The 24,674-nt window shown below is 63.9% G+C and overlaps 2 long non-coding RNA genes across 2 annotated transcripts; one reads left to right on the top strand and one right to left on the bottom strand.

Moving 5' to 3' along the window:
- Positions 1–1,883: 1,883 nt before the first annotated feature.
- On the bottom strand, positions 1,884–18,028 carry LOC118171493. Its single transcript, XR_004753238.1, has 3 exons — positions 17,321–18,028; positions 4,910–4,913; positions 1,884–1,895 (listed from the first exon to the last, which is right to left on the bottom strand). It is a non-coding gene; the product is annotated as an uncharacterized LOC118171493 (long non-coding RNA).
- On the top strand, positions 9,784–24,634 carry LOC118171495. Its single transcript, XR_004753240.1, has 3 exons — positions 9,784–9,798; positions 24,208–24,217; positions 24,326–24,634. It is a non-coding gene; the product is annotated as an uncharacterized LOC118171495 (long non-coding RNA).
- The last annotated feature ends 40 nt before the right edge of the window (positions 24,635–24,674 follow it).

Raw genomic sequence — 24,674 nt, 5'->3', positions numbered from 1 at the left:
ACAGATCCCTCACCCTGGGCTGGCAAAGGTGTGTGGGGAGCCACCAGCCCTGCAGCCAGGAGGCCAAGGAGGCCAGGAGGCTTCTGCCTGGGGCTGGAGGGGGAAAAAAGAGCAGAGGGAAAGGACAAATGGGAGAGCTGGCAGCCCCAGGGCTGCCAAGGAGGTGGTCAGCTTGGCCTTCTGTGGGCTCCTTCCTCCTCGGGGTCAAGCAGCCCTGGGGATTGTCCCTCACCCATCTCTGTCCCCCTGCCCTTTGGCAAAGTTTCCAGCCTGGGGAACTATTCCACTGACAGTCCCACAAGGAAAACATCAACAAATCTTTTCTGTTAGAAAATCAGAGCTTTTGCCTCAAACCGCCTTTGCAGAGGCCCTGCAGGGACTGACACGCAGCCACCTCTGGGACAGGGGACAGCAAGCCCTCCTTGTCACCCAGAAATACTGAGGTCCTCTGGCAGCAGCCAGCTCTCAGCAGCAGCTGAGGCTGCCTGGTGCCTGGGGCTGCACAAAACCTGGTCCTGCTCCCAGCTGGAAAGGGGGTCAGGATGCCAGAGCTGCTTCCTTGCTGCAAGGCGGCTCTGTCACCCAGGGCTGTCCCCAGGGACCCTTCCTACTGCCTGGGCAGCAAGGGAGGGTGGCACACACCAGGCTGGGGCGTTAGGGGAGAGATCAGGCTGCTGTTAATCAGCTCAGAGCTCGGGCCATCAGGATCAGGCCTGGCTCTGAGGGCACCGTGCAGGTTTCCCAGTCGTTTGCTTTGGTTCCCTCCTGAGCTTTCCCTCCCAGCCAGCGGGGGCTGACCCCAGGTAGCAGCTACGATGGGCAGCCTGAAGGTAACCACATCGGGACACTGAAACCTCTCGCTGCAGCCGGGAGTTAATTCTTAATCTGGCAATGAGCTTTGGGGATTTCCCAGCGTCAACACACTCTGCAATCGCAGGAGCATCCTCCCTCTGCATGAACACGGGCCTTTGTCCCTGGAGTGGAAGGAGGAGGTTTGCATCCAGATCCTCTGACACCAGCTTCCCCTAAAACCACCTCCTCTGTATCCCGGCTTCCTACAGAAGTTTAGCTGCAGGCATTTATTTTTATTATTTTTATTTTTATTTTTATTTTTTTATGGTCTATTTCTTGGTCCTTTGCTCATGCAAGGAAAACAAGCAATCCACAAGCCAGATGGGATAGGTATTCCCGGGTGGGAGGGACTGGGCTCTTGTAGGAGCAAAAAACACCTAGAAAATCACATTAGCTTTAAATGCAGAGGGAGGCTTGGCAGCACACAGTGCAGTGTGAAATCCAGAGGTGTGAGGGCAGAGGAGCAGTAGAGCAGGGCACCCACAGGTTCGTTTCCCCCAGCGCCCCATCTGCATGGAAACCAAACCCGGATGCTCCCCAGATGCTCGGGGAGGAGCAGGAACCACACCTGGGACTGCCCAGGTGCCCTTCTGGCAGCCTGGGCATACCAGAGCTTCTGTACAAGTCTTTCTCGAATTTTTCTGCCATAACTTTGCCCACTCACTTGCAAGCCCCGTGCAAACCTCGGGGCACCCAGGAGGATGCCCACGGCCACCCCATGCCTTGCACCCTCCCCGCCTCCCGTTCGGCGTTTCCACCTCCCGTCTCCTCTCGCTTTGCTGCATGACCAGCCTCCCCTCCTCACCCTCCCGGTGCCTCTCGGGGTGCCAAAACCTTCTAGCATCTCCCTTCGGCCTCCCCGTGCCCTCTGCAGGACTCGGTGCCCTTCCCCACCCGGAGCATCCCCTCCGCCTCCCCCCCCGCACCGAGGGGCACCGGCGCCGGAGCCGCGCCGCAAGCGTGGAGCGGGGCGCCCTCTGCCGCAGGGAATAGGGCACGGAGAGGGCCCAGGAGCCGTGGGGAGGTGGTAGGGGGACATCCCCCTGTGCCTCGGGGCGGGGGGGGGGTCTCACCCCCCATTGCCCCCCTCTCCCCGCTTTTCTCCTCCGTTTCCAGCCGGGGATGCTGGAGGAGCCCCCGCCGGCGCCTGCCTCCCCTTGGGGCTCCTCTGTGCCACCCAGCGGGGCCTGGCCCCCAGGGGAAGGAGGAGAAGCATGGTTGCGCTCCCCGTTTTTTCCTCAAAGGGTTTCTTTTTTTCATGCTCTCAGAGAGAGTTACTCGGCGGCGGGCGCGGCGTGCCCGGGCTGGTGAGCTTGGCTGCTGCAGATGCTGCCGAGCGCTTTCGTCTCGTGCGGCCGCCTCGCGCCCCGCTCCCGGTGGGGGGAACCTTGGAGGTTCCCCATGGAGGGAACCGTGTGCCCTCCCAAAGCCCCACGTCGCTTTGTCCCTGATGGTCTGGCAGGCTGGCACCAGCAGGGCCCATGTCTGGGACATCGCAGCATCCAGCTGGCTCCTCTCCACTGCCACCGGGCCCTGCGCGTCCCCTGCGTGTCCCCTGCGTGTCCCCTGCGTGTCCCCTGCGTGTCCCCGGTCCCTTTTGGAAGCCAAACGTGGCTGTGGCCAGGTCCCGAGCTGCAAACTCAGAGAAACGTCCCCTCCGGCTGCCCCTGCGCCCCCCGCCAGCAGCCGCGGGGTGATTTATGCGCCGTCTGCACCGCGCCGTGCCCGGCCTGCTCTTCACGCTGGGTGAGCCGAGCCCGTTGGGAAACCAGTTTCGGGAGGAAACTTCTGTGATCCTTGGTGTGAACCGGGCCCACGCAGAGCTGCGTGGGGGCACGCTGTCCCCCCCCCCGAGCAGGGCACGGGGTGTTCAACCCAGGGGTGCAGCGGGATGCAGGCAGGCACAGGGGTGGATGCCCTCGTCCTGCAAGTAGCCATGGGCTAGGGATCCCTGCAGCTGGCTTAGAAAAAAGGGAGTGAAGAGGCATTTATAGGTCCCCAAAACCCCTCCGTCTATGCAGGTCGGAGTGGCTCCATGCACCCCGTGGGAAGCAGCGTGGGGCAGCGAGGGGCACCACCGACCCCGCTCCATGCCATCCACGTTGTGCACAGGCACGGCACCGCTGGGTCTCAGGGCTGTGACATCCCCTGGGTGCTCACGTCCCTATTCGTGATGTGCGCTGCCCCCAGCGATGCCCTGCCCTCTTCTCACCCCCCCCGTTAGCCGCAAACCGGCGCACTGGGGCAGGAGGCGGTGGTCTTTGTGCGCCTTTAAGAGGCGGCGGTGCTTTGCCGATGCCAGCTGCTCCCCAGCCACGCACGCTTCCCTACAATGCCCTTTTCATGCGCAGCGGCCGTCTGGGCAGTGAAATGCCCCTTCATCGCGGCGCCTCGCCCGTGCCAGCCGTGCCTCTCGCAGCGCCGGCGCTCTCTCGGCATGGCACAGCGTCCTCGCCAGCTCCGGAGGGAGCGCTGCCAGCGTGTGGCCCCGCTCACGGGGCTGCGGTGAGCGGTGCTGGGCATGGCACTGCCCGCTCCTCCCTGCTGCTGCTGCTCCTTCCCCTGCTCCCGGCATCCCCAAGGGATGCGGGTATCCGCAGCGCGAGGTGCCCTGCTCTCTTTACACCCTGCCTGCCTCTGTGCCAGGTCACTCGGCAGTGCTGCAGTCATAAATCCCAGCCACTTGCCCTCAAGGGCCTGCACGACCGCTGCCTTGTTAGGTTTAGCTAATAAAGCGTTATTAAAAATAAATAAATAAATAAATAAAAAGAGCTTAATCCCCCAGTGCCGGGGCTGGGCAGCGAGGCACCGCACTCCGCACTGCACCGGGGAGGAGCCCGTGGCCATACGGAGCCCACCTCGGACCCGTGGGGAATTTCAGCGGCCGTGTTTGCAGGGAGGAAGCCGGTGTCCTGGGCCTCGCTGGGTTATTTGCAGCCTCAGCACAGCCAGCCCATCCCCGGGCACAGGGAAGGGGAGGAAATGGGTTCAGGAAGAGCAGCGGCCTCGCAGAGGAAGCTCAAGGGGTTGCAGAGCTGGGGGTGAGCCTCTTCCCCTCCGTCCCCGTGGGGCTGCTGCTGAAGGCAGGGGTGTAGAGGCCGGTCCTAGGCTTCCCTCTTGAAAATGCAGGGCGCGGAGGTCCTCTTAGCTCTGGTTTGCCCTCGGTTGGACCCCCCTGAGCCCCAGACCCAAGGCACTCCCAGCCCAACGCGCCCCAGCCCAGCATCTCTGCCAGCCCTGGTCCCGCAGCGCGGTGGCGTCGTGCCCAACAGATGTCCCCTGTGTCACCCGGCTGCCTCCTGCTCCCAGGGGTGCCCGCAGCCGTGGGGAGCGGGTCCCATGGGGGAGCCGCTGCCACTTGTCCCCTCGCTGCCCTGACCCCGGTCCCACAGACAGCCACGCTGGGCTGCTCTCTGCAAATCCTACATGAATGCCCCTAGATCCTGCTGAGGGGTGAGCAGGGATGCCGGTGGGTCCAGGGGGAGGTGGGCACCCTTGGGGTCACGGCTCGGGAGGTGATGGGGAGGCCTCGGGGGAGGCCGGGGGGAGCGGGGTGCGGGTGGGCTAGCGCTGTGACGCAGACCCCGTTCGGACTGGGTGGATTCCACACCGGGATTTCCCGGCGCCCCTGCAGCCCCTGGCCTGCGCCCTGAGCTGCGGCGCCCCCTTCCCCGGGAGCCACGGCAGAACAAAACGCGGTGCGGATCGTGCACCCCTCTGGAAGGGAGTCAAGCAGGGGTGCCTGGCTCTGGAGGTGCAAGCAGGCTCTGCGCCCCCCCTGCCCCTCACACAGACCCCAGCTGCCACCGGACGGGCTCTCCAGCCTGGGCTGAGATGCTTTGGCTGCTGGAGCATTTGGGGAGGACAGTCTTTTCATAGGATCCTCCCCAAAGTCCTCCAGATGTGGCCAGCCATGGGGGTTGCCCCTATTTGGCACTGTGACTCCCACACTGAATCACGAAACCAAGCACAAAGCCATGCAGATGTCCTCATCGTGTCCTCATCGTCTTCCTCTCTGTCCCCTTCCTTTCTCTTGGGGAAGCCCAAGGTGCCCAACACGCCTTTGAGCTGTGCTTTGGTTCCTGGAACACGGTCGGTCTCGGGCAGGGCCTTGCGAGCTCTCCCGGGCGTATTTCCCGAGGAGAAGTGCCTGCTCACCACTTTCTCCAGGTTGGTGATGAATAATGCATCAGACGCCTCTGATCGATGCACCCGGACGGCAGCGGCTCCGGGGATGGCTTCAGATCTTGTTTCTGGTGGGAAATTGGGCAGATCTGGGATCTTCCTCCCCGCCAGCCCTCCCCAGGGCTTCCCTGTGACAGAAGACTCTCGTCCGTAGCAGCAGGGATGCGAGGTTCACGTCCTACGGCCTCATCTGGAGGAGAACATGGACCTGGGGGCACCGGACCAGCTCCACCAGGGGATGAGGAAGGCAGGATCAACCCCTGAGGAGCTGCGTGCCCTTCAGGGCTGGCTCTTGCCACTGCCAGGCCGTGTGCTGTGTGTGCAGACGGGTGCTTTTATCCCGCGTCCCCCTTGCACGCATTGTCACCGGGGCAAGGGGAGCGGGGCACAACGCTTCTGAAAAGCCCTCTGAGAGGACGCTGTGGAAGCCTAATGGGATTTGAAGCTAAGGGAGCTGAGCCAGGAGCAGGAGAAGGGCTGAAACAACCTTGAGCGAAGGGGGATCAGCAGGAGCGGATGCGGCTAAGACGTGGCCTCTCCTAGGGGAGCGTGTCTGAGCACACGCACGGCCGCTCACCTGGGGCTTGCAAATCCAGACTGATTTATCCCGCCTCCAGGACTTTGGCCAAAAAACGTCTTGGCAGGAACTTCTTGGAGAGAGCTCCGGCCTTGGCAAGGCCAATGCTGAGCCTTTCAGAAAGACCAGGACCAAGAAAGTCTCAAAGTGCCTCCGACGTCCAGTGAGATGTAGGTACCGGCCTCTGGTTCCCAGTGCATTTCCAGGTGGCTTTGGGTCAGGGTGACCTTTGTCACCTGCTCAGATGCCACCATTGCCTTGCCACCAGCCCCTCCTGGACGCGGCCAGACCCCAGCTCCCCCTGGTCTTCTCCAGGAACCCAGCCCCTGGCACAGCATCTGGAGCTGTCTGCTCATGGTTACCAACAGGGCCAAGACCTGATCTCGTGGAGACCCTGGGGATCAGCTCCAAGGCCTCAAATTGGCAATGGGAAGAGAGGCAGAGGCTGCTCAGGCCCGTTTCCAGCTGGACCATACACGCAGCTGGCGGTGGAGGTAATTCCTTCTGCAGGATGCCAGTAACCCTGCGGCTACGGGGAGGGCAGTAGCTGACGATCCCAAGTCAGTTACGAAAGGACAAGGTGTGCAATCACCGGTGACAAGAGCTTGGTGGTCCCCAGACAACTCCAAGCTCAGGTGGAGCACTTCCCAGGGCACCGATGAGGACATTCCTCCATTCTGATGATGCTGACGGTCCCGTAGCCCCGCTGATTCAGAGCAGCCCAGGAGCAAACCCCAAGCGGTTCACCCATTCCTGGAGAGTTAACCTGCATTGCCTGCACAATTTAACCCAGCGCCTTGCTTTTCCCAGCTGATGCTGTTCTGCTCTGTATTTCCAAGAGCCTTGGCTCCCTCCCTCTCCTCCTGCTGTCTCGGGAGATGTTGGTTCCCAAGGTGCTCGGAGCAGCGAGGCCAGGAAACCAGGGCACTCCTCCAGCTCATCTAATTGTTGGTTTCTGTCCCTGTCCCTCGGTGCCTCATTAAATAGAGCAGGAGGAAAGCCCAGGAGAAGCTGCCGTGGCCCTGAGCACACAGAGACACACGCGCACGTAACGCAGCGGCGGGTGAGGATCGCATCCGGAGGGGTGCTTCCAAAACCACCAGCAGTGAGCAATGTCAGGGAAAGGGAACCCGGGGCCAGATCCGTCCAGCCAGCTGGGAGAAACCCAGAGACCTGCTCAATACATGGGTCCCCGTGGTTTCCCAGGACCTAATATAGGTGGGATCAGTGTGGGGAACACTTGAGGGGGCAATGCCCCATCCTAAATGGAAGACAGCCTCTTGGCTGCGCACCACAGATGATGGTGACACCACAGATGATGGTGACAACACAGATGATGGTGACACTACAGATGATGGGGAAACCACGGACAATGCCAACCCCAGCTGCATGAAAGCAGCAAAAGCAGGAGCCTGGGTGCCAGCAGTAAGGAGCTGCTGAGGTCTGGGTGCTGGCATCCTGCTGCTCCTCACCCCGCTGGTGCCATCACTTGAATTATTGACAAATGGTTCCTCTGCGCCACCCATGCGGTGCTGTTACATTTCTTGCTGAAAAAAGCAGCGAGGTCCTGGGTGAGGTCTTCCTGGCTCAGCATCACCCTCCTGCAGCCAGCTCGGCCCCACCAGGCTGCTCCCACAGGCTGTGAGACTCTCCAAGACCCCGTTTAATGGGAAGGGGGCTTCGCACGAAGGCTGGAACAGACCCTAGTGGGAGCGTTCGCTTTGCCAGGATGCTGCAGCCAAACTTTCGCTGCTCAGTATTTGTGTTTGTTTTCTCCCTGTTGCCTGGGCTATTGTGGGAGATTTATCTTCTGGAGACGAAAGGCATCTGGTTTTGGTGGCACTCCTCTCCTTCAGGCTTCGGCCCATTTTGGGCCATGCACGGATGAGGATGAACTTACTGTGCGTGGCCAGTGACTTCCATCAGCCCGTGAAGGTCTGAGTGGCGAGGTGAGCCCCGGGGACAGATGGAGCATCCCAAAATGGTGCAGCATCCCTCTGGTGCAGCAGGGCCATGCTGGCTGCTCTCCCCTGGGCTCCAGGGCCAGCTCATGTCCACCTGCAGCACTGCAGGCACCGAGGGCAGGCTGGGGCAGCTCTGCACAACCTTCCCCAGCCACCCACAGAGCTCCTGGCAGGGCTGAAAGCATCCCCAGCTCCCCTCCAGCAGCCACCCGAGGGGACACAATTCTGGACGAAAGTGACGGGAAGCTCCCAGCTTGAGCTGCTTTGAACCGGGTGAGGTGAAACGTGTGCAGGATGTGGTTTTCAATCATTTTTCCCCAGTGGAGGAGAGATGGTGCTTTCCCAAAGCTGCTCCAGGACCCGACACTGCAAATGCCACCGTTCCCTTTCTGTGCCCGACAGAGACCAGGTCCCTTCACACCCTGGCATGCGGTGCCAAAAGACCAAATTGCACAGAGGGAAAGAAGAAGAGGAGGTGTTGTCTTGCTCCGAGGAGGCTTTCGGGTGGGCTTCTGAGCACGGCTGGTTTCGCAGGAGCACGCTGCAGCAGGGCCATGCGGTTTCATCCATACAGCCATCTCGTTACCGTGCGGGTTTTAACGAGTCCGGAGGATGATGCAGTGGCATCATTAGCGCTGTCAGTCGGGGAGCCCTGAGCACTGAGAGCCCAACCAGTTCAGCCTCAGGGTTAATTCTCATCCCCGAGAAGCCAGCCTGCTGAAAATCCCCGTGCAGGTTTACCTATCTGCAAGGTAGGGGCAGAAACACAGAGCCGGGTCACGCTCCCTGTAGGAAAAAGAAATTAAATCAAAGGGTCTCCCCTTCCTTTTGCACTCCCCATCACCTAGCACCCGCTCACAAAACATGGGAACAACCCCTATTTTGGGGACCACTGCTGATGCCTGCCTTCCGTGCCTCAGTTTCCCTCCCTGGAGGATAAAGACAGGTCTGAAAGAAGATGCACAGACACCTGCTGGGCACCACTGGCTGGTGGCTCTCCGTCCCCACGTGGCCAAGAGCCCAGTGGCTGGACAAAGGGTGATGCACCCCAGACACTATGAAAAGAAAATAGGGTATGAGTGCTTCATGCTTGAGCTTGGGATGCTTTTATAAAGCACCCGTGGTGGAGCTTCAAGGGGCAGGAAAGTTTCCAAAAGGTTTTGAACACGGAACAGAAAAACATATTTGTTTTTTTTTCCAGCCCTGCTCATCCTCTCAGCACCGTCACAGGCTGAAGCACAGGGGATGGGAGGGATGGAAACTGCCCCAGCCCCGCTGCTGGGATGAGCACCCCAAAACTTTTTGGTGCATCCCCAGAGAGACAAAGCTGTCCCGGGCTGGGGATGGGGAAGGTGCTGGCAGAGGGGTGCTGGCTCTGCCCTGGGCTCTCTTTGCCCAACATTTCCCCCGTGGTTCAGCTTCCCTCGCTGTAGCTGGCTCCAAGGCATGCCCAGTGCCCACGAAGCCCAAATATCCGAACTGGGAGCTACCGAAAAGGACCAGCTCCCGGTGGGACGGTGCTGGGGGCCGGCAGCCTGGCCGAAAGGGCTGCCTTAGCCGGTACAAGCATACCCCCTGCCGACGAGCTGCGAAAACACAGCTCCCCGGACACCGCCGGCACCCCAAACCTCACAAAAATAAATATATATATATATTAAAAAAAAACAAGCCACGACCTAACCACAGCTGGGGGCCGGCCCGGAGGCTGGGGAGGGGTCGGCCACAGGGGGCTGGATTTTTTCGGTGTTTGGGGCCGGTTTGCGCTTTCTCCTTATTTTTTTCATTTTCTTTTCTTTTTTTTTTTTTTTACTATTTTCTCCCCCCTCCTCGCCATGAGGGGGGGTGCCCAGCCTGCGGCGCTGCCCCGGCCTAACCAATCAGGGCTGGGTGGGGTTTGGGGGGAAATATATAGGACCGGGGGCTCGCGGAGCGGAGCCCTTTGTGCGCCGCAGCCCTGCGAGCGGGGCGGCTGCGAGGGAGCGCGGCGGGCTGCCGGCAGGTATTTCCATCCCTCCTGCACCCAAACCATCCCTCCTGCACCCGAATAAACGCGGGGCGGCTCGGCTCGCCCTGCCTGCAGTTGTGCTGGGTCTTTTTTTTTTTCTTTTCTTTTCTTTTTTTTTCTTTTTTTCCTTTTTTTTTCTAACCGGCTGGTTTCCTTCCTCCTTTGCGCCTGGGGGCTTGTTATGGTAGGGTCTGCTGGATGGGGGGATGTGGGGTGTGTTGGGGTGCTGCTGGGGGTGCCGCATGCTGCTGGAGGTGTTTGGGCTCCGTGGGGACAGGGTGGTGACCCCCCGCTGCCTGTGGGGATGGGGCAGAGGTGCTTCTGTTATTGTAGGGTCGCTGGAAGCTGGGGGGGGGCTTGTTGCTGCCTGGGGCTGGTGCTGTTTGTGCACCCCTGCGTTTTGCTCCCTGTGGCCGGGCTGGGGGGGCACCAGTGGGGTGCATCCTGGTGTGAGATGAGAGCTGGGGGGCTAAGGGGGGTGTGTGTGGCCAGCCCCTGCCTCAGTTTCCCCAGCTGGAGGGGGCAGCTGTGTGCTGCTTCTGCCCCTGGAACAAGTTGTGGGGATGGCTTGAAGCTGACCCAGGGTGTCCCTGCAGCTCCTGCTGCCTTGTCACTGCCACAAGTGGTAGCTCTGGGCAGTGGTCACAGCCTTGCGCTGTCCCCTCCAGACCCCAGGTCAGTCTCAGCCCTGCCTTCTTGCCAAAGCGTGCTGTGCTGCGCCCTTGAAAACCAAAAACCTCGATGCTGGGCTAAGCAGCGATGTCCGGAGCCAGCTGACAGCACCACGGGCACCACATCCAACCCGTGTTACTTTCTGTGGTGTCCCCAGCCCCAGCAGGGGGAGGCCGGTTTGTCCCCAAACTGTGCTGCTGCAGTTGGAACTGGGGAGGGACACGCTGGTGGCACCGGCTGGAGCTGGGTCAGGTACGTGGTGTTTGGCCCTCCCTCCTGGCTGGGCTTGCTGTTTGCTCCCTGAGGCAAGCCAGTGACAGAGGGGGGTGACACAGCCCATGGCCCTATACCTCCCCCCCCCCCCCCCACCCCCCAGGGCTGGCAGGGACCTGGGGGTGTTGGGGAAGGAGGAGAGGCTTCAACCTTTGCTCCGTGGGAAGCCACCCACGGCGACCTTGGATGCCCCAGAGGCACTTCTGTGCCAAAGCCACCAGCCCCACGTGGGCAGAGGATGGAGGGGACATCGGTCACAGCCACCCCGTGGAGCCACCTCTCCCCGTCCCCATGAACCATTCCTGTGCTTGCAGGGAGGTGCACCCCACATGGACACCCAGCTGAGCACCCACAGAGCTCCATGCGCCCGGTGGGGCTCACGGTGTCCCCTCGGGCTGGGGACAAGGCTCTCGCGAGCCCCCACGTGCTGGCAGCCGTTGTTGTGGCCGTTTGCATGAGGAAGAGCTGGGGCTGACCGCAGGATCCTGCCCCGGCCGTGGGGCTCCCGGTGCCTGCAGGGGGGCCCTGGTGGCCCCAGGAGGCAGCCGGGCTGTGACATGAACCGAAAGGAGCCAGGAAACCGCTCGAAGGGCTGCGGAGGGCGGGAGTGAGTCTGAATTTCCCTTCTTGCCTCTGAGTCACGGTGGCCAGCTGTCCTGGCCCTGAGACACCGCTCTGGTGCCCACCAGGAGCCTTGGCTGGGCTCCTGCCAGCGCGGCACCACGCTTCCCCCGGCCGTGGGCTGGGCACGGGGCCCATGCTGTGCTCACGTCCCTGCATATGGTACAGCCCCGCTGCCACCACAGCCAAGTCCTGCAGCTGTTTGGGGACAATGTGGAGTGGTGACCCATCATGGGGGGCTGCAGGGGGAGCAAAGTCTGTGAGTCCAAGGTCCCAGTATGGTCTCCTGAAATCTCCTGCACTTCCCTGGCCTCATTTGGGGTCAGCGGTGTGTTTGGGGAGGCTGCAGTGCCCCAGCAGGGTGCGGGCTCCTCTCTGCTCTGTCCCAGGACAAACCTGTAGGGGGGGGGTGGGTGCAGCCGGTGGTGGCTGTCCCCAGGGGAGCAGGTTCTGGGGACGTGTGACTTCACATGCTGATGGCTGGGAGGCAGCTGCCTGGCTCGGGTACAGGCGGCGTCGCTCTGTCTGCCCCAGGGGAGGAAGCGTGCGCGACCCACAGCACCCGGGCTCTGTCCCTTCCTCACCCCGCAGGAGGGACACGGTGGCTGCTTTTGCCCCCTGCAGTGCCCCCCTCGCAAATCCCTGGGCTCTCTCGCTCCTGCCGCAGCCATTCGCCCTCGTGTCCTCCTTTCCCATCGGCTGTCCCCTGCTGGAGGCAGAGCGCAGCTGGGAGGACAAACACCATGTCCCCTTCCTGCTTCTTTGCTTCCTCTGCTCGTGGCCTCGCTTTCCAGAGCGGCTTCCTAAGAAAACAAAGGTTGCGCCGTCACACTTTGCCTACGCACACACACACACACGTCCGTGTGGCTGGTGCCCTCCTAATAAACTTTGACCAAATTTCCAGCCCGGTGGACAGGAGGGCAGGGATCTGCAAACACGCTCAGGTCAGCAGGGCTGGCCAAAGTGCGCGACAGGGGGCGGGAGGGGAGGGGGAGAAGTTTTTCCTTTCCTTTAGCCCAAAGCTCTGCAGCTCAACCCTGTACTAGACAGTGGAGAAGCCACACCGCAAGGAGAAGCCCTGCATGCAGGACAGGCTGTGATCCCCCTGGGAGCTGGTGCTGCAGTGGTGTTCCCGTGCCACCTGGCAGCAGGGACGGTGGCTTCAGCTCGTGCTGTGCAGGCCTGGGCCAGCGAGCGGGCACCCTGCGATGCAGCGGCACTTGCTTTGTGCCATTTCATCTAAAAAAACAGTTTATTTTTTTAATAAACAACCCTTTGGAAAGAGCTTTAGATTGCAATAGTGAAGATTAAACTTTTCCAGGCTCTATGGAAAGAAGCTGGGGGGAATCTAAGCCCTGCTGTCCCTCCCCTGCCTGGGGACAGGGTCCCTTTTCATATCCGACACCCGGAGCGATGCCAGGCCAGGGGGAGGCCCCTCGCTGGGGCTCCACGTGGGATTTTGGCACATCCCCTTTGGCGAGGGCGGCTGGGATGTGCCCGTGGCAGGATGGGCAGGTCGCCTCCACCGGGAGGCTGGGGATGAGGCTGAGGCAGGGAGGTTGGGAGGCTGCGGCTCCGCTGCCTGCCCCGTTTGGCCGCTGCCCATTGCTTTGCTTCTGACGCCCGGCACCACCAGGATGTGGTTTATTCCCAGGAAGGAAGCCGGGTGAAAGAACACTTTTAAAATGCTCCGGCAGCCTTTGCAGCGGGAAGCTGAGCAGCCATGTGAAGCTGGGATAGGGGGGCATGAGGAAAAGGGGGCCCCTGAGCTGGGCTCATGCCCACTGTGTGCCACCCCTCCATCAGTGCCCCCCTCCCGGCTCACCCCAGGGGTGACCCGACCCAGGCAGTGCAGTGGGGCTGAGCATTGTGGGGTTATATCGGTGTGTGGGGCTGGAGTTACCTCCTCTGACGGGGGCTGAGCGCTGCTCTGGCACCAAGCCCAGCTGCAATTACTCCGGCGGCACCGTGCAAAGCGATGATGCCACGCCGCAGGAATGGTGCGATGGCGCGCCCCTGCTCCGGGCTGGCACGGGGCTGCTCCAACCATCCCCCAGCACCCTCCTGGGGGTCCCAAATGGCCTTTCCTGCTGGTGCTTCCCCCCCCCCCCCGCGTTGGGGATTTCCCATCCCAGCCTGCAAACGGGGCACTTCTGCCTTGTGGAAAAAGCTGCGGACACACAGGGTGCATCCTCCTCGATGTTCCCATGACCCGGTGTTTTTCTGAGTGTCCTGGTCCCCTGCGTGCTGTGGGCCCGCAAGCAGGATCTGGGCTCCCACGGTTCCTGGTCTTTGCGGTCGCAGAGGGAAGCCTGAAAACAGACCTGAAGGCAAAACGAAAAGGAGAGCCCCTCGGGCTAGGATTTTGCCCAGGATTTTGAAGACAGCCGTGGTGGCTTGACACTTTCTGGGCCCTCCTGAACCAGAAGAACTCGCTTCTCTTTCTGCAGCTATAACGTTTATTTCTGACTCAAAACAAAACAAACAAACAAAAGAAAACAAAAAAAAAACAAGCACCCCTGCCACTGCTGTCACCTCCTGGCCTCGCCATAACCCGTCTGCAGGCGCTGTGCACGCAGGCAGCAGGATGCGGTCCCTGCCTCGCTGCGGCAGCCACCTCTTCCCGCTGCCATCCATCTGTCCCCGCTGTCACCGGATCCCGGGGGAACGGGGACACCTCCCGGCCAGATCCAAGCCTGGGGTGAGACGTGGGGAGGGCTGAACCCCCTGTTGCGGCAGGGAGATGCACAGGAGAGAAGGGGGGAAGGTGACCCTGGGCATGAGGCTGCGGGGATGGGCACCAGCAGCCTGCGTGTCCCCGTGGCCACCTCTGGGGACTTCTGCGGGAGGCTGGCTCGGAGCATCCTCCTCCCAGACAAATCCCACCGGTGCAGGGCACGGGGTTCATTGCCATGCTGAACTCCTTTGCAGGGAGGGGAAGGAGAAGGGAACTGAATATTTAATGCCTGCAAAGTGCCTTGATGTCGGTGGCTGGAAGGCGCCGGGGAGGGGAAGGGAGCGTGAGCAGAGCAGCACTCGGCACGTAGCAGCCACCGGGGGCTGGGGGTACCAGCGCACCCCCATGTCCTCCACCCCATCTTTTTGGCCCCTCTGCTGGTGAAGGCATGGGCAGAGCTCCGGCGAGGGACCTGCTGCATGTCCCCACTGGGGACAGGTCCTGGGGGATGGGGCCGTCCCCCCACGCACACTCCCCTTCCCTCCGGAGCACGCTCGCCCTGCAGCCTCACGCTGAGCACTTGCTCGCACGCCAGGGAGGAAGCGGGGGGACACAGCCCGCACGCGCAGCACGGGTGCCACCCGGGCATGCCCCATGTGTGGGGTCACACCACACGCCCCCCGAACCACCCACGCTTGCACGCTCACACGCGTTCTCGCTGTCACGCACGCGCAGCCTGCCGTGTGTGTGAGCACACGGTGTCACACAGGCTGGGTGTGTGCGTGCGCTCGCGTGCAGAGTGCCACACAGCAGCAGTGTCACACGTGCAGTGCAAGACGTGTCACGTGCTGGTTGCCATCTGGGCATGTGTGTGTGATCGCACACGTGTGCACACACACCCATCTCACACGCGTGTGCACGCAAACTGCCCCACGAGTGCCTGCAACTGCACACACACGTACACACGCGCCCTTTCTCCCCGTGCACGTGCCATGTCCCTCGGGGACCCCACGGGACCCCGCACCGGGGCAGGATGAACCCCGTGGGCTAGGGGTGGACAGGAGGGAGCTCCGCAGCTTTGCCACGAGGCTGAGGCCGGAGCAAACTCCTCACAGGCGGGCACGGCTCGCTGCAATGCCACGCATCGGGAGGGGACGCGGGGACGCCTGGGCCAGGGGCACCGGCGCGGGCCGGGGCTCTTTGTTCCCCCCCATGCTGGTCCTCCATGATGTGGAGAGCAAGCGAGGCCGGCGCTGCGAAATGGCGGCCGGGGAGGCGGGGATCGGGGGGAGGAGGAGGAGGAGGAGGAGGAGGAGGACGGAGGTGGGGAAGGCCGGGCGCCATGCGGCCTCCCCGTGCGCCGCCACGCCGCCACGCACACAAAAGGCTGCAGGGAAAACACGGAGGCCAGCGGGACGCCGTGCGGAGCGGCCTCCCCGGCACGGGGACGAGAACGGGGACGGAGATGGCCTCCTCGGGCTGCTTCGGGATAGCCGGGACGGGCACAAGAGGGGTCACCCCACAGCCAGGGGCTCGTCCCAGTCCGGCCGTGGCTGCTGAGGACGGGGACGTCCCTCTCCGCTCACATGTCTCCGCGGCAGCACACGCACCGCGGTGGGATGAACCCCCCCCGGAGAGCCCCCACGTGAGGAGTGGGGTGGCGAATTTTGGGAGGGGGTGAATTGGGGCTGGGGCATGCTGGTTTGGTGGGGCAGCAAGGCAGGAATAGGGGGATGTAGGGACAGATGGTCGGACAGATGGACGGGGGCTTGCTCTCTTGCCCCAAACGGCACTGGGATTGTGCCCCCCCGAGCCCCACCTCTGGGCACATCCCAGGGGCAGGAGGGGGATGCCCTGGCTGGTCTCCCTCCTGTGCCCAGGAGCAGGGTCTGGCTGCCTCCACCGCTTCTGCTCCCTGACCCATTTTAGGTCCATCCACTTTTGTGGGGTGCGAGCTCGGGGCCGGCTGTGCGCCCAGCTCGGGGCGCACCGTGGCAGCGCAGCCGTTGAGCGGGCGCCGCCGTGACGCGGAGCTGTGCTCGTGCCCCTACATGTCCCAGGACAAAGCCGTGCTGCAGCAGGCAGGAAAAACTCGCAAGTCGGGACGTAAAGCTGCTTTGTGCCCCGCTCTTTGTCTTAAAGGCACGATGGCTCTTCGCAGGGTGGCCAAAAAACGCCGGGCTGCAGGTCCCGTGCCACTGGGGACGGGTGCGCCCCACGGGTACCCCAGCAGCATCACCCGCTCCACAGCAGGGAGAGAAGGGGCACGTTTGATGCTAAGGAGATCCCTCAGGTTTTTGGGATGGGGCCCGTCCTCAGAGAGAGGGGAGGGAGAGACGTGCTGAGCACCCGCTGGCCCCAGCCGTGGGAACCCCGGTCCCCGAGCAGGTCCAGCCTCCCCGGCAGGTTGGGCTGGTTCGGAGGCGCTGCGGGGCTGGGGTGGCTCCCGGGCGGCCCCGATCCTCTTGCCCGGCCCCATTGCGGCTTGCTGGGAGCAGCCAGGGTCCTGGTGAGGGGGGACGTGGGGACAAGGTCACTGGGTTGGGGCAAAAATGTCCTCCTGGGGGTATCAGAGCCAGCAGCACAGGGCCGAAGAGCAGAGGGCAGCTGTGCTTCAGCTGTGGCGGGGGGCTGAGCTGGTGCCGGGAGGGGCTGGGACCATCGTGTGGCACCCACTCCCCTGTGCCCTTGTGTTGGGGACCGTGGGGACGTGGGAAGGGAGCTGGTGGGGTCACTGAGGCTGACCCCTGGGGGGGGCAGGCTGGCAGGGGGTGTTAGCACCAAAGCCTGCATGGCTGGGAGGGGGCACGGAGCAGAAATTCCCACTCCCCCCCTTTGCTGCTAGCCACCTCCTTCATCTCTGCATCCCCGTGTGATGAGTTTGCTCAGGTCTCAGCCTGGTGGCAACAAGCCGGGGCAGTCAGCCTCCAGCCCCAAGCCTCCAGCCCACACTGGGGACACCCCCGTGTCCCCCCACCCTGTGACCCCCCCACGGAAGCACAGAATCGGGTCCCCACAGGGCGACGTGGAGGCAGGGCACCCTCTGCTGGAGCCTGCCCCCAGCACACCCCAAACCCCGCGGGGGGCTCGCCACGCACGTGCACCTCTCTGCCCACGATCCTGGGTGCGCGTGCATGCACTGAGCATGAGCACGCACACACACATTCCCCCCCCCAATAAATAAATAAATAAATTGGGCTTGCCCACGCGTTGCACACCCGTGGCACCCACCCCCTCACCCACGCACCGCGGGGCTCGCGTCCTGCGCAGGGCGGCGAGGGCTTTGGCCGTCGGCCCGGCTTCGCACAACCGGAGATGGAAAAAAGCTAAATTTAAAGGCAGCCGGGCCGGGGAGGGGGAAAGGAGGGGGGGCTGTGGAGCTGCTCCCCGGTCTCCAACACGGGTGGCGTGGGGGGATCAGGCACGGCATGGCCGGGAGGACGCCGCTTTCAGCAGTGGGGAGCAGCGCTGGAGCTGCTGGACGTTCCCTCCACTGCGGGCTAACGCCGGGCCTGGGACCCAGCGGACACCGGAGGGCTTGGTTGGAGCTGGCAGAGATGAAAACAGCAAAAAGAGCCTGGGCCGCTGTCCAAAAATGCTTAGCGTTAATTAATTCTTGCCCGCGACGCAATCTGCCCTCGGCACCAGAACATCCTAACATAGGCACGGCCGCGGCCACCCGCCCCCGGCGTGGCTGCAGCCCTTCGCCAGATTTTCGGGAGGAGGCGGCGCGGCCGCTGTCCCGTCCCTTGAACACAAACTGCTCTTTCCCACCGGGAAGGTTTCTGGTGGGTGCTGGGGGCTTTGGGACATGGGTGGAGCGGGGAGATACGCTGTCCCTACAGCCACCCAGCACCCCCAAACCATCCCCAGAACCCCGTGGGGGCCAGCAAGACCCTTTTGCCCCCATAAAGTAGGACAAGTCCCCTCTCATCCCGTGTCAAGGACAAGGACAGCGACCCCAGCACCGTGCTGTGCGCCCTGTCCCACTTCGGTGGGCTGGGGACCGGGGCAGAGCCCTCCGGCCTGGCCGTCCCCACGCAGAGGGACCCGGTCGCAGGGTGCGCTGCGGCTCCCGCTGCCTCTCCCTTCTCCTGCCCGGTTATTTTTATCCCTGGCAGCGGGCTGGGGACAGGAGGCTGTGCTGGAGCCGCAGCCACCGGAGGGTTTGGGGCGAGGGCTTTGGGCTGGGCAGGAACCTGGGCACCGCTTGGGGTCTGGTGCTCTGCGGTGGGGCAGCGAGGGGCATCCCAATGCCATGGGGTTGGGGACATTGATGTCACCCAGCAGGGTTTGCCCCATAAATCCCCATCTCCTGGAGTCCTGGAATGGAGGAAAGTGAAACCAACATCCCACACGGAGGGGACAATCCCCCAAAAGCAGGAGCAGGGCTCGGCCTTGGGGTGCCTTGGGGTTTTGGGGTGGTGGGGCGGGAGGAAGGAGAGGGAGCGGGGACGCAGGGGGCGGCAGGGGCGAGGGGAGCAGGCGGCGCCGTGACTCAGCCGGGGGTGGCAGCGGGCGAGGTGTTTGTGTTTTAGTTTCTAACGTTACCGTTTCCACAGCACCGGGAAGCAGCCCCGAGCCCCGGGGGGCCGCAGGGGGCCCAGCAGCACTGAGGGCGGGCTGGGACAGCGGGGCTGGGAGAAGTCTCCCCGCCGCTAACGCCACCACGGCTAAAAATACCGCGGGCTATTGTCGCCAGCAACAAAGCGCCTGGCGTATTTTTAGCGTTATCTCCACCGCCATCGGCTCTGCTGCCCTCCCGGGAAGCGCCGTGCCCGCTCCACCCAGGCGCTGCCCCCGTGCCTCAGTTTCCCTCCCGACACACCATGCCGTGCCCCGTCCCGCTGCTGCCACCCCACAGGCGGTGTGGGGCCACCACTCGTGTCACCTACGGGTCCGTGGCACCGCGGGACGCGTGGTCCCAGTGTAACAGCACCAGTCCGGCTCTGGGAGCTTGGAAGCAGGGAGCAGAGACCGGGTGCGATGAGCTGGCCCCGTGCCACTGACGGGGGGGGGACCTGTGTCCCGTGCTGTCCACTTCCATAACCGATGACCCAGCACCCATGCTTCCCCTGCAGGATTTAGGGGTGCAGCCTGGTCCCCAACCCACCAGCCCCCCATCCCTCCTCCTCCTCTCCCTCCTGCAGACGAAGGCTCTCCGTGCTGCGGCATTGCTCGCCGTGGGTGAAACGAGCTGGCACGGTCTCAGCGCGGCGGCCGGGTGGCCAGGGAGGGCTGTGCCAGCCTGCGCGGGCTCTGCCAGGGGCCGGGGCTGTCCGAACGCCAGGATAACGCTGGATTTGTGCAGATTTCCCTGGCGGAACGAGAGGGAGGGAGGTTTAACTTACCTCGTCCCTGCCAGAGCAGCTTGGCGTGCCGTGCGGCAGCAGCAGCGATTCGCTCCCCGCCACGGAGAGGGCTGATCGGAGCGGGTGGTCCGCAGCGGCTCGGGGGCAAGGACGGGGCTCTGACTTTTTGCCAGGCGGGGGGCACAGCCAAGGCAACGAGCCGGGCTGGTCGGGCTTGGATTTCTCAGTAAAATCCTAAAGTGGGGCTTCCATTGGCCCCCGCTGTAATCCCTCCCCAAAAAGCCTCCTGCACCCCATGGATCGTGCAGGAAGCTCGGTGCCAGGGTACCTGCTGCTCCCCCTAATCTCAGGACAGTCCCAGCGTGTCCCTTACCGTGCTCCAGGACACCCTCCTGGTTTTGGGGGGGCTCTGCTCCCCTCTCCCCTGCCCCATACTCCCAGGTCATCCGACGCCGTTCTCAGCTTGGGGTCCTGCTTGGGGTCCCACTGGACCCAGGACAGAGCAACCTCACCCCCCTGCACAGATTGGGGTGGGGGGGCTGTTGTCAGGGGAGAGGGGGTGAACCCCCCCTTTTCTGCAGGGACCCCCCCCATTCCCCAGGGTGGCACCGATGGGGCTGCCTCTGATGGGGACCGAAGGGGAATCCGTGCCGGGGGGGGCACCTACAGGGGACAGCTGGGGCCGCCCAGCCAGCAGCACCTCTGGGTGCAGGGCTTTGAGGGCGGGCAGCAGGAAGGGCTGCGATAAACCCCGGTGTGTGCACGGGGAGACAGCACCCATGGGAGAAATGATGGGGGGGGGCAGCAGACCTTACAGAGCGGAGATTTGGGGTTGGGAGGGGGAAAAATTGCAGGGGGAGGGGGGAGCTAGGGATGAGACCACAACATCCCGGATCGCAGCAGGGTGGGTTTTTTTGGGTGAGGGGGTGAGGGGGTCGGCATCCTTCTCCGTCCCCCCGGGGGCAGCGGGGCGGGGAGCACGGAGCCCCCCCTGGCCGGGCCCGGCGGTGGCGGCCCGGGGGAGCGGGGGGGGAGGAGCGGAGAGCGGCGGCCCCGGCACCGGGCGGCTCCGGAACGGCGGCGGCGGCGGCTCCGGGACCCCGGTGGCTCCGGGACCCGGTGGCTCCGGGGCAGAGCAGCAGCTCCGGAGGCAGCAGGCAAGTGGGTTTGGGGGTGCAGCAGGGCAGGGGATCATTTTTTCCCCTCCTCCCCCGCTCCCCCCCCCCCCCCACCCCCGGCCCCCGCCGCCGCCGGAGGGATTGGCCGGGCGGGGGGGGAGTTCCCATTTTTTTGGGGTGTTTTTTTGGGAAGGGGGGTGTGTGAAATCCTCTAGTGGGGAGGGGGCCGGGATTTGCAAAGAACAAAGGATTGGGGGGGGGGGGGTGAATGGAAAAATACTGGCGGCTGCAACGCAGAATGGGGGTGTCAGAGGGTTGGGGGTGTCAGGGCACCATGCCCGGAGCATCCCAGTGGGGTGGGGGCTCTGCAGGGCACGGGGGGGGCACCCATCCCCGTGGATGAGGGTGAGGGGGTTTGTGTTCCCCCCCCATAGTGTTGGGGGATGCAGGATTTGGGGCGCAGAGAGCCCAGAGTGTGGGCATGCGGGTGCTGCGTGGGGGCTCTGCACGGGGTGGTTTTAGGGGCGCTTGTGCTCGTAAAGGAAAGCACGGGGGTGGGGGGGGGCAGCGAATGGCCAAGGGGGGGCAGATGGGCGACTCCTGGGGCTGGCATCGCTTTGTGCTGGTGTCAGAAATTCGGGGTTTTGCCAGTAATTTCTGCACCCCAATGCCCTGGCTGTGAACAGGGGCACCGGGTGTGTGTGGGGGGGAGCGGGCTGCGCTACGCGGGCACCGAGGGACTCTCAGGGGGAAACGCTCCCGGGATCTCGGCTGCGCGACCGTTCGAGCCTGGCAAGAGGAGATATCGACCACGCTGCTGAACCAGCTGAGGTTTGCGGGGCCGCGGCCCCCTGGCAGCCCTTCCTGCCGGGACGGGGTGGGTGGGAGCCCGCGGGGCTAACGGGGCTGCGTGCCGGGGCTGGCGCCAGACTACGGGTCCCGGCGTGCTCCTCGCGCCCGTGCCGCAGCGCCCACGGTGCCTCGTCCAGGCACGGCACGGCTTTATCCTTGTCCTGATCCCAGCAGCTGGCGGGTGGCGTGGTGAGGGGTTGGGGACACAGGGGAGAGGCCACGTTTTGGCTTTGCCGTGAGGAGCAGATCGGAGCGGGCATCTGCGGGCGGAGGTGGGAATGCAGGCTGGGAGCGCGTGCCGCACGCTTTGCCCCTGTGGCTCCCAGCGCCACGTGGCCCCAGCCCCCAGCAAAGGGAACGGGAACCCTGGGCACTGCCCAGTCGACCTGTGCCTGCAGCAGCCGTCCCTTGGGTCTTCCCTCTACTACCACTATAGGGCTGGCCAGCGCTGCATGCTCCTACAGACGTCCTTTCCTGCCCGAGCATCTGCTCTGCTGCCGTCCCCAGGCTCTTCCCTCCCCTGGCACGCTGCCCCGGTACGCGGGGACGCCGGCTCCTCTCCCACCCCCTGCTCTGCACGGCTCACACGTGCCACCCAGATGCTGCCGCTGCGCTTGCCACCAACATCCCCGAGCCCCTCGTGCTCTTTTTTACCCTCTCTGCCCTAAAAATGCTGGCGACACCAACGCTGGTGGCAGCTCCCCACCCTGCGCCCGCCGGGTGGGTGGCATCAGCTCGCCCTTGGGTGGGGGGAGCGGCGGGGCAGGGCGGGAGATCAGGGCTCTGGATAAGCCGGGCCTATTTTTGTACTGCAAAGTAATTACCGGAGCCTTCCAATCCTTAATCTGCTGAGAGCACCCCGGCGCGATTGGATCCCTCCCCGAGCCTGGCGACAATTTTCCTGTCACACGTCTCCTGCGTCAAAGCCCCGCCAACGCCCGCTGCTGGGCTCACACTGGGATCCATGTGCCGCCGAGCTGCCGGCCCATCTGCCCCGCTGGCATCCCCGGGAACGGGGACGGGGACCCCGTTTGGGGCCCTGGTTGGGGGCTGGGAGCGGGGTCTCACCTCAGGGATCCCTGTCCCCGCAGCAGGATTTGGGCTCCAGCCCCGTGAAACCACGTCCATATGGCACGTTCTCCCTCGGGCTGCCCCCAGGAGCCCTGGCCAAGTTGCCACCCGCGTGGTCCCCTCGCCATCCCTGGCCATGTCAGCTTCCCATGGGCACATTTGGGGTCCCCGGGGCCCCTCTCCAGCCCCCAAGGGGTGGCGCTGGCTGCCGGTGCCAAGCCTGGGCTGGCGCCATTCCCGGCCTCTCCCCGTCCTGTCACCGTGCCACGGGCTTGCTGAAGAACCTGTTCCATTGCTCTCGCCACGGAGGAGGAAATTACGGGTGGTGTTTGCGGCAGCACCTTTCATCCCGCAGTTGCGGGGCTGTTTTTACCCCTGCCTGCACCCAGCTGGCTCTGGGGAGAGGTTTGGGGGGCATTCCCGTGGACTTCTCAAAACCCTTGCTGAATATTTGGGATCGTTCTCTCCGCCCATCCCAGCACACGGCAGCCCCCAAAACGGAGCCGAGGCAGGACTTGGGGGTGTCCCCAGGTGCCCCCGGCAGCGTCCCTGCCCCTGTTTGGCAGGGACCGTTTGGGTTGGGAAGCATCTGCGGGCGCAGGAGCCGATGGCCATAAAAGGCCCTGAAACGGAGGGGCCGGGCGGGATCGTCGGGGACGTGGGAATGAGGGGCTGGAGAGCAGCCCTGCTGCGCGGAGCGGGTCGGGGTGCTGGCACGCGGTGTCCCCTGGCCTTTCCCCGCTGCCCGAGGGACACGTTTTGGGATCGGCATCGCCTCCCACGCGGGGCTGGGGGCGATAAAGCTGCCCCTTCATTCGGGCACCTGGGCGGCGGGTTCCCCCCCCCCCCAGCCCCGCCGCCTGGCTCCAGACAATGGCCACCCTTTATCGGGATTTTCCGCTCCCGGCCCTCTCCCCGCCGCCCAGCTGGTGACATTTTCCCACCTCCACACCCACGTGGGGATTCAAAGGGCACAGACGCACCGGGAAACCACAGAGCGCAGCCGTCCTCCCCTCCTGACCCCCCTACGGGGACGGGGACGGGATGCCCGCACCGCAACCTCCCTCTGGGGCCGTTTTGACCCTTTTGGGGCTCCGTTACCCTCCTCCTTTTCCCTGCCTTCAGCCCCCTGGGGACCCTCTTGGGTCCGTCCCCTGGCTCAGCGGGGGTCGGACACCCTCTGGATGACGGGAGGCAGCACGGGGACATTTTTCAGGCTGGTGACACTTGGCCTTTTGGGGACGGAGCCGTGCAGATGGTACCCACCCCGGCCCCATAGGCACCTGGCTGCCGGAGCAATGCCACCCCCAGCTCCCTGGGGACACGTGGTGGCCTCCATCCCTCCGTAGAGGTCCCGGGTTCCTCCAAGGGGTTTCCCTCAGCAGCCCCAAAGTTCCCCCATTGCCTCCACGTCCCATAAACAGGCGGCCGGAGAGCGTGAGTCACCGCGGCCGGGAGGGACGTGAAGGCAGGCGGGGGTCCGCACCCTATTGCCGTGCGTGTCACCCCACGGGCGGTATTTGGGGCTGGCGGTGGGGACGGAGCTGTGGCTCCCCCCAGGCACCACTCAGGACCCCCCTGGGTGGGCAGGATGCCCCGGGCAGCCCCGTCCCGCTGCCAAATACCCGGCAGCTGCCTCGGGTACGGTGAGAGTGCTATCTAGCGGCTGCTCCCACGGGGACATGGGGACACGGGGACCCACACGGGACACGCTTTGGCCCAAGGAGTCAGAGGTTTAATTAGAGTGGGGGGCTGTGGGGTGCACAACCTGCTCTCTGGGGCCTCGTTTGGGGTTTGGGGGGACACACGGGGGTCTGATATATGGGGTGCAGAGCCCAGGCGTGTTTGCTAGGGCAGAGGGTGCTCATTTTGGGGGGGTGCACCTCAAATGTGGGGTCCCCATCGCGGTGCCCCCATGTGCCCTGTCCCCAGGGGCTGGGTGGGACTGCCTGGTGCTGGGGGGGTGGTTAAAAGGGTGCAAAGTGTCCACCCCCATAACCCCCCCCCAGGGCCCCTTTCCTCACCCAGCCCCCCTGAGGTTGGCTGGCACGGGGCTGACGTCACTAAAATATGCAGATTTATGCATGTTAACCCTTTCCTTGCTGGGGAGAGGGGGGTTGGTTCGGGGGGTAGGGGTCCCCAACAGAGGGGGCGGTGGGGCTGGGGGTGGCCCCGGGACCCCCCTAAATGGGCTGCCCCCCCCCCAGCCCGAGGGTTGCCATGGGAACCAGAGGGCTTCTGATGTCACGGGGAGGTTGCCACGCGACGGGCCCTGCATGATGTCACTGTCACCATGGCGACAGCACGGGGGGATTTGGGTCCCCCCCGGGGATAGGGGGGGGGGGGGGGGGGGGCACTCCTGGCCCCCCGGGGGGACAGGCACCCGTGGGACCTCGCCCGAGGGGACTGCGAATGCTTCTCATTAAAATAGTGGGAAAAAAAATCCCCAAAAACAGCTTTTTTCTTTTTTTGGCATGGTCTGAGTTATTATTTTT

This window comes from Oxyura jamaicensis, chromosome 9 (genome assembly GCF_011077185.1).
Source record: "Oxyura jamaicensis isolate SHBP4307 breed ruddy duck chromosome 9, BPBGC_Ojam_1.0, whole genome shotgun sequence".
In the NCBI taxonomy this organism is placed as follows: Eukaryota; Metazoa; Chordata; class Aves; order Anseriformes; family Anatidae; genus Oxyura; species Oxyura jamaicensis.
This window is presented reverse-complemented; position numbering and strand designations above follow the sequence as displayed.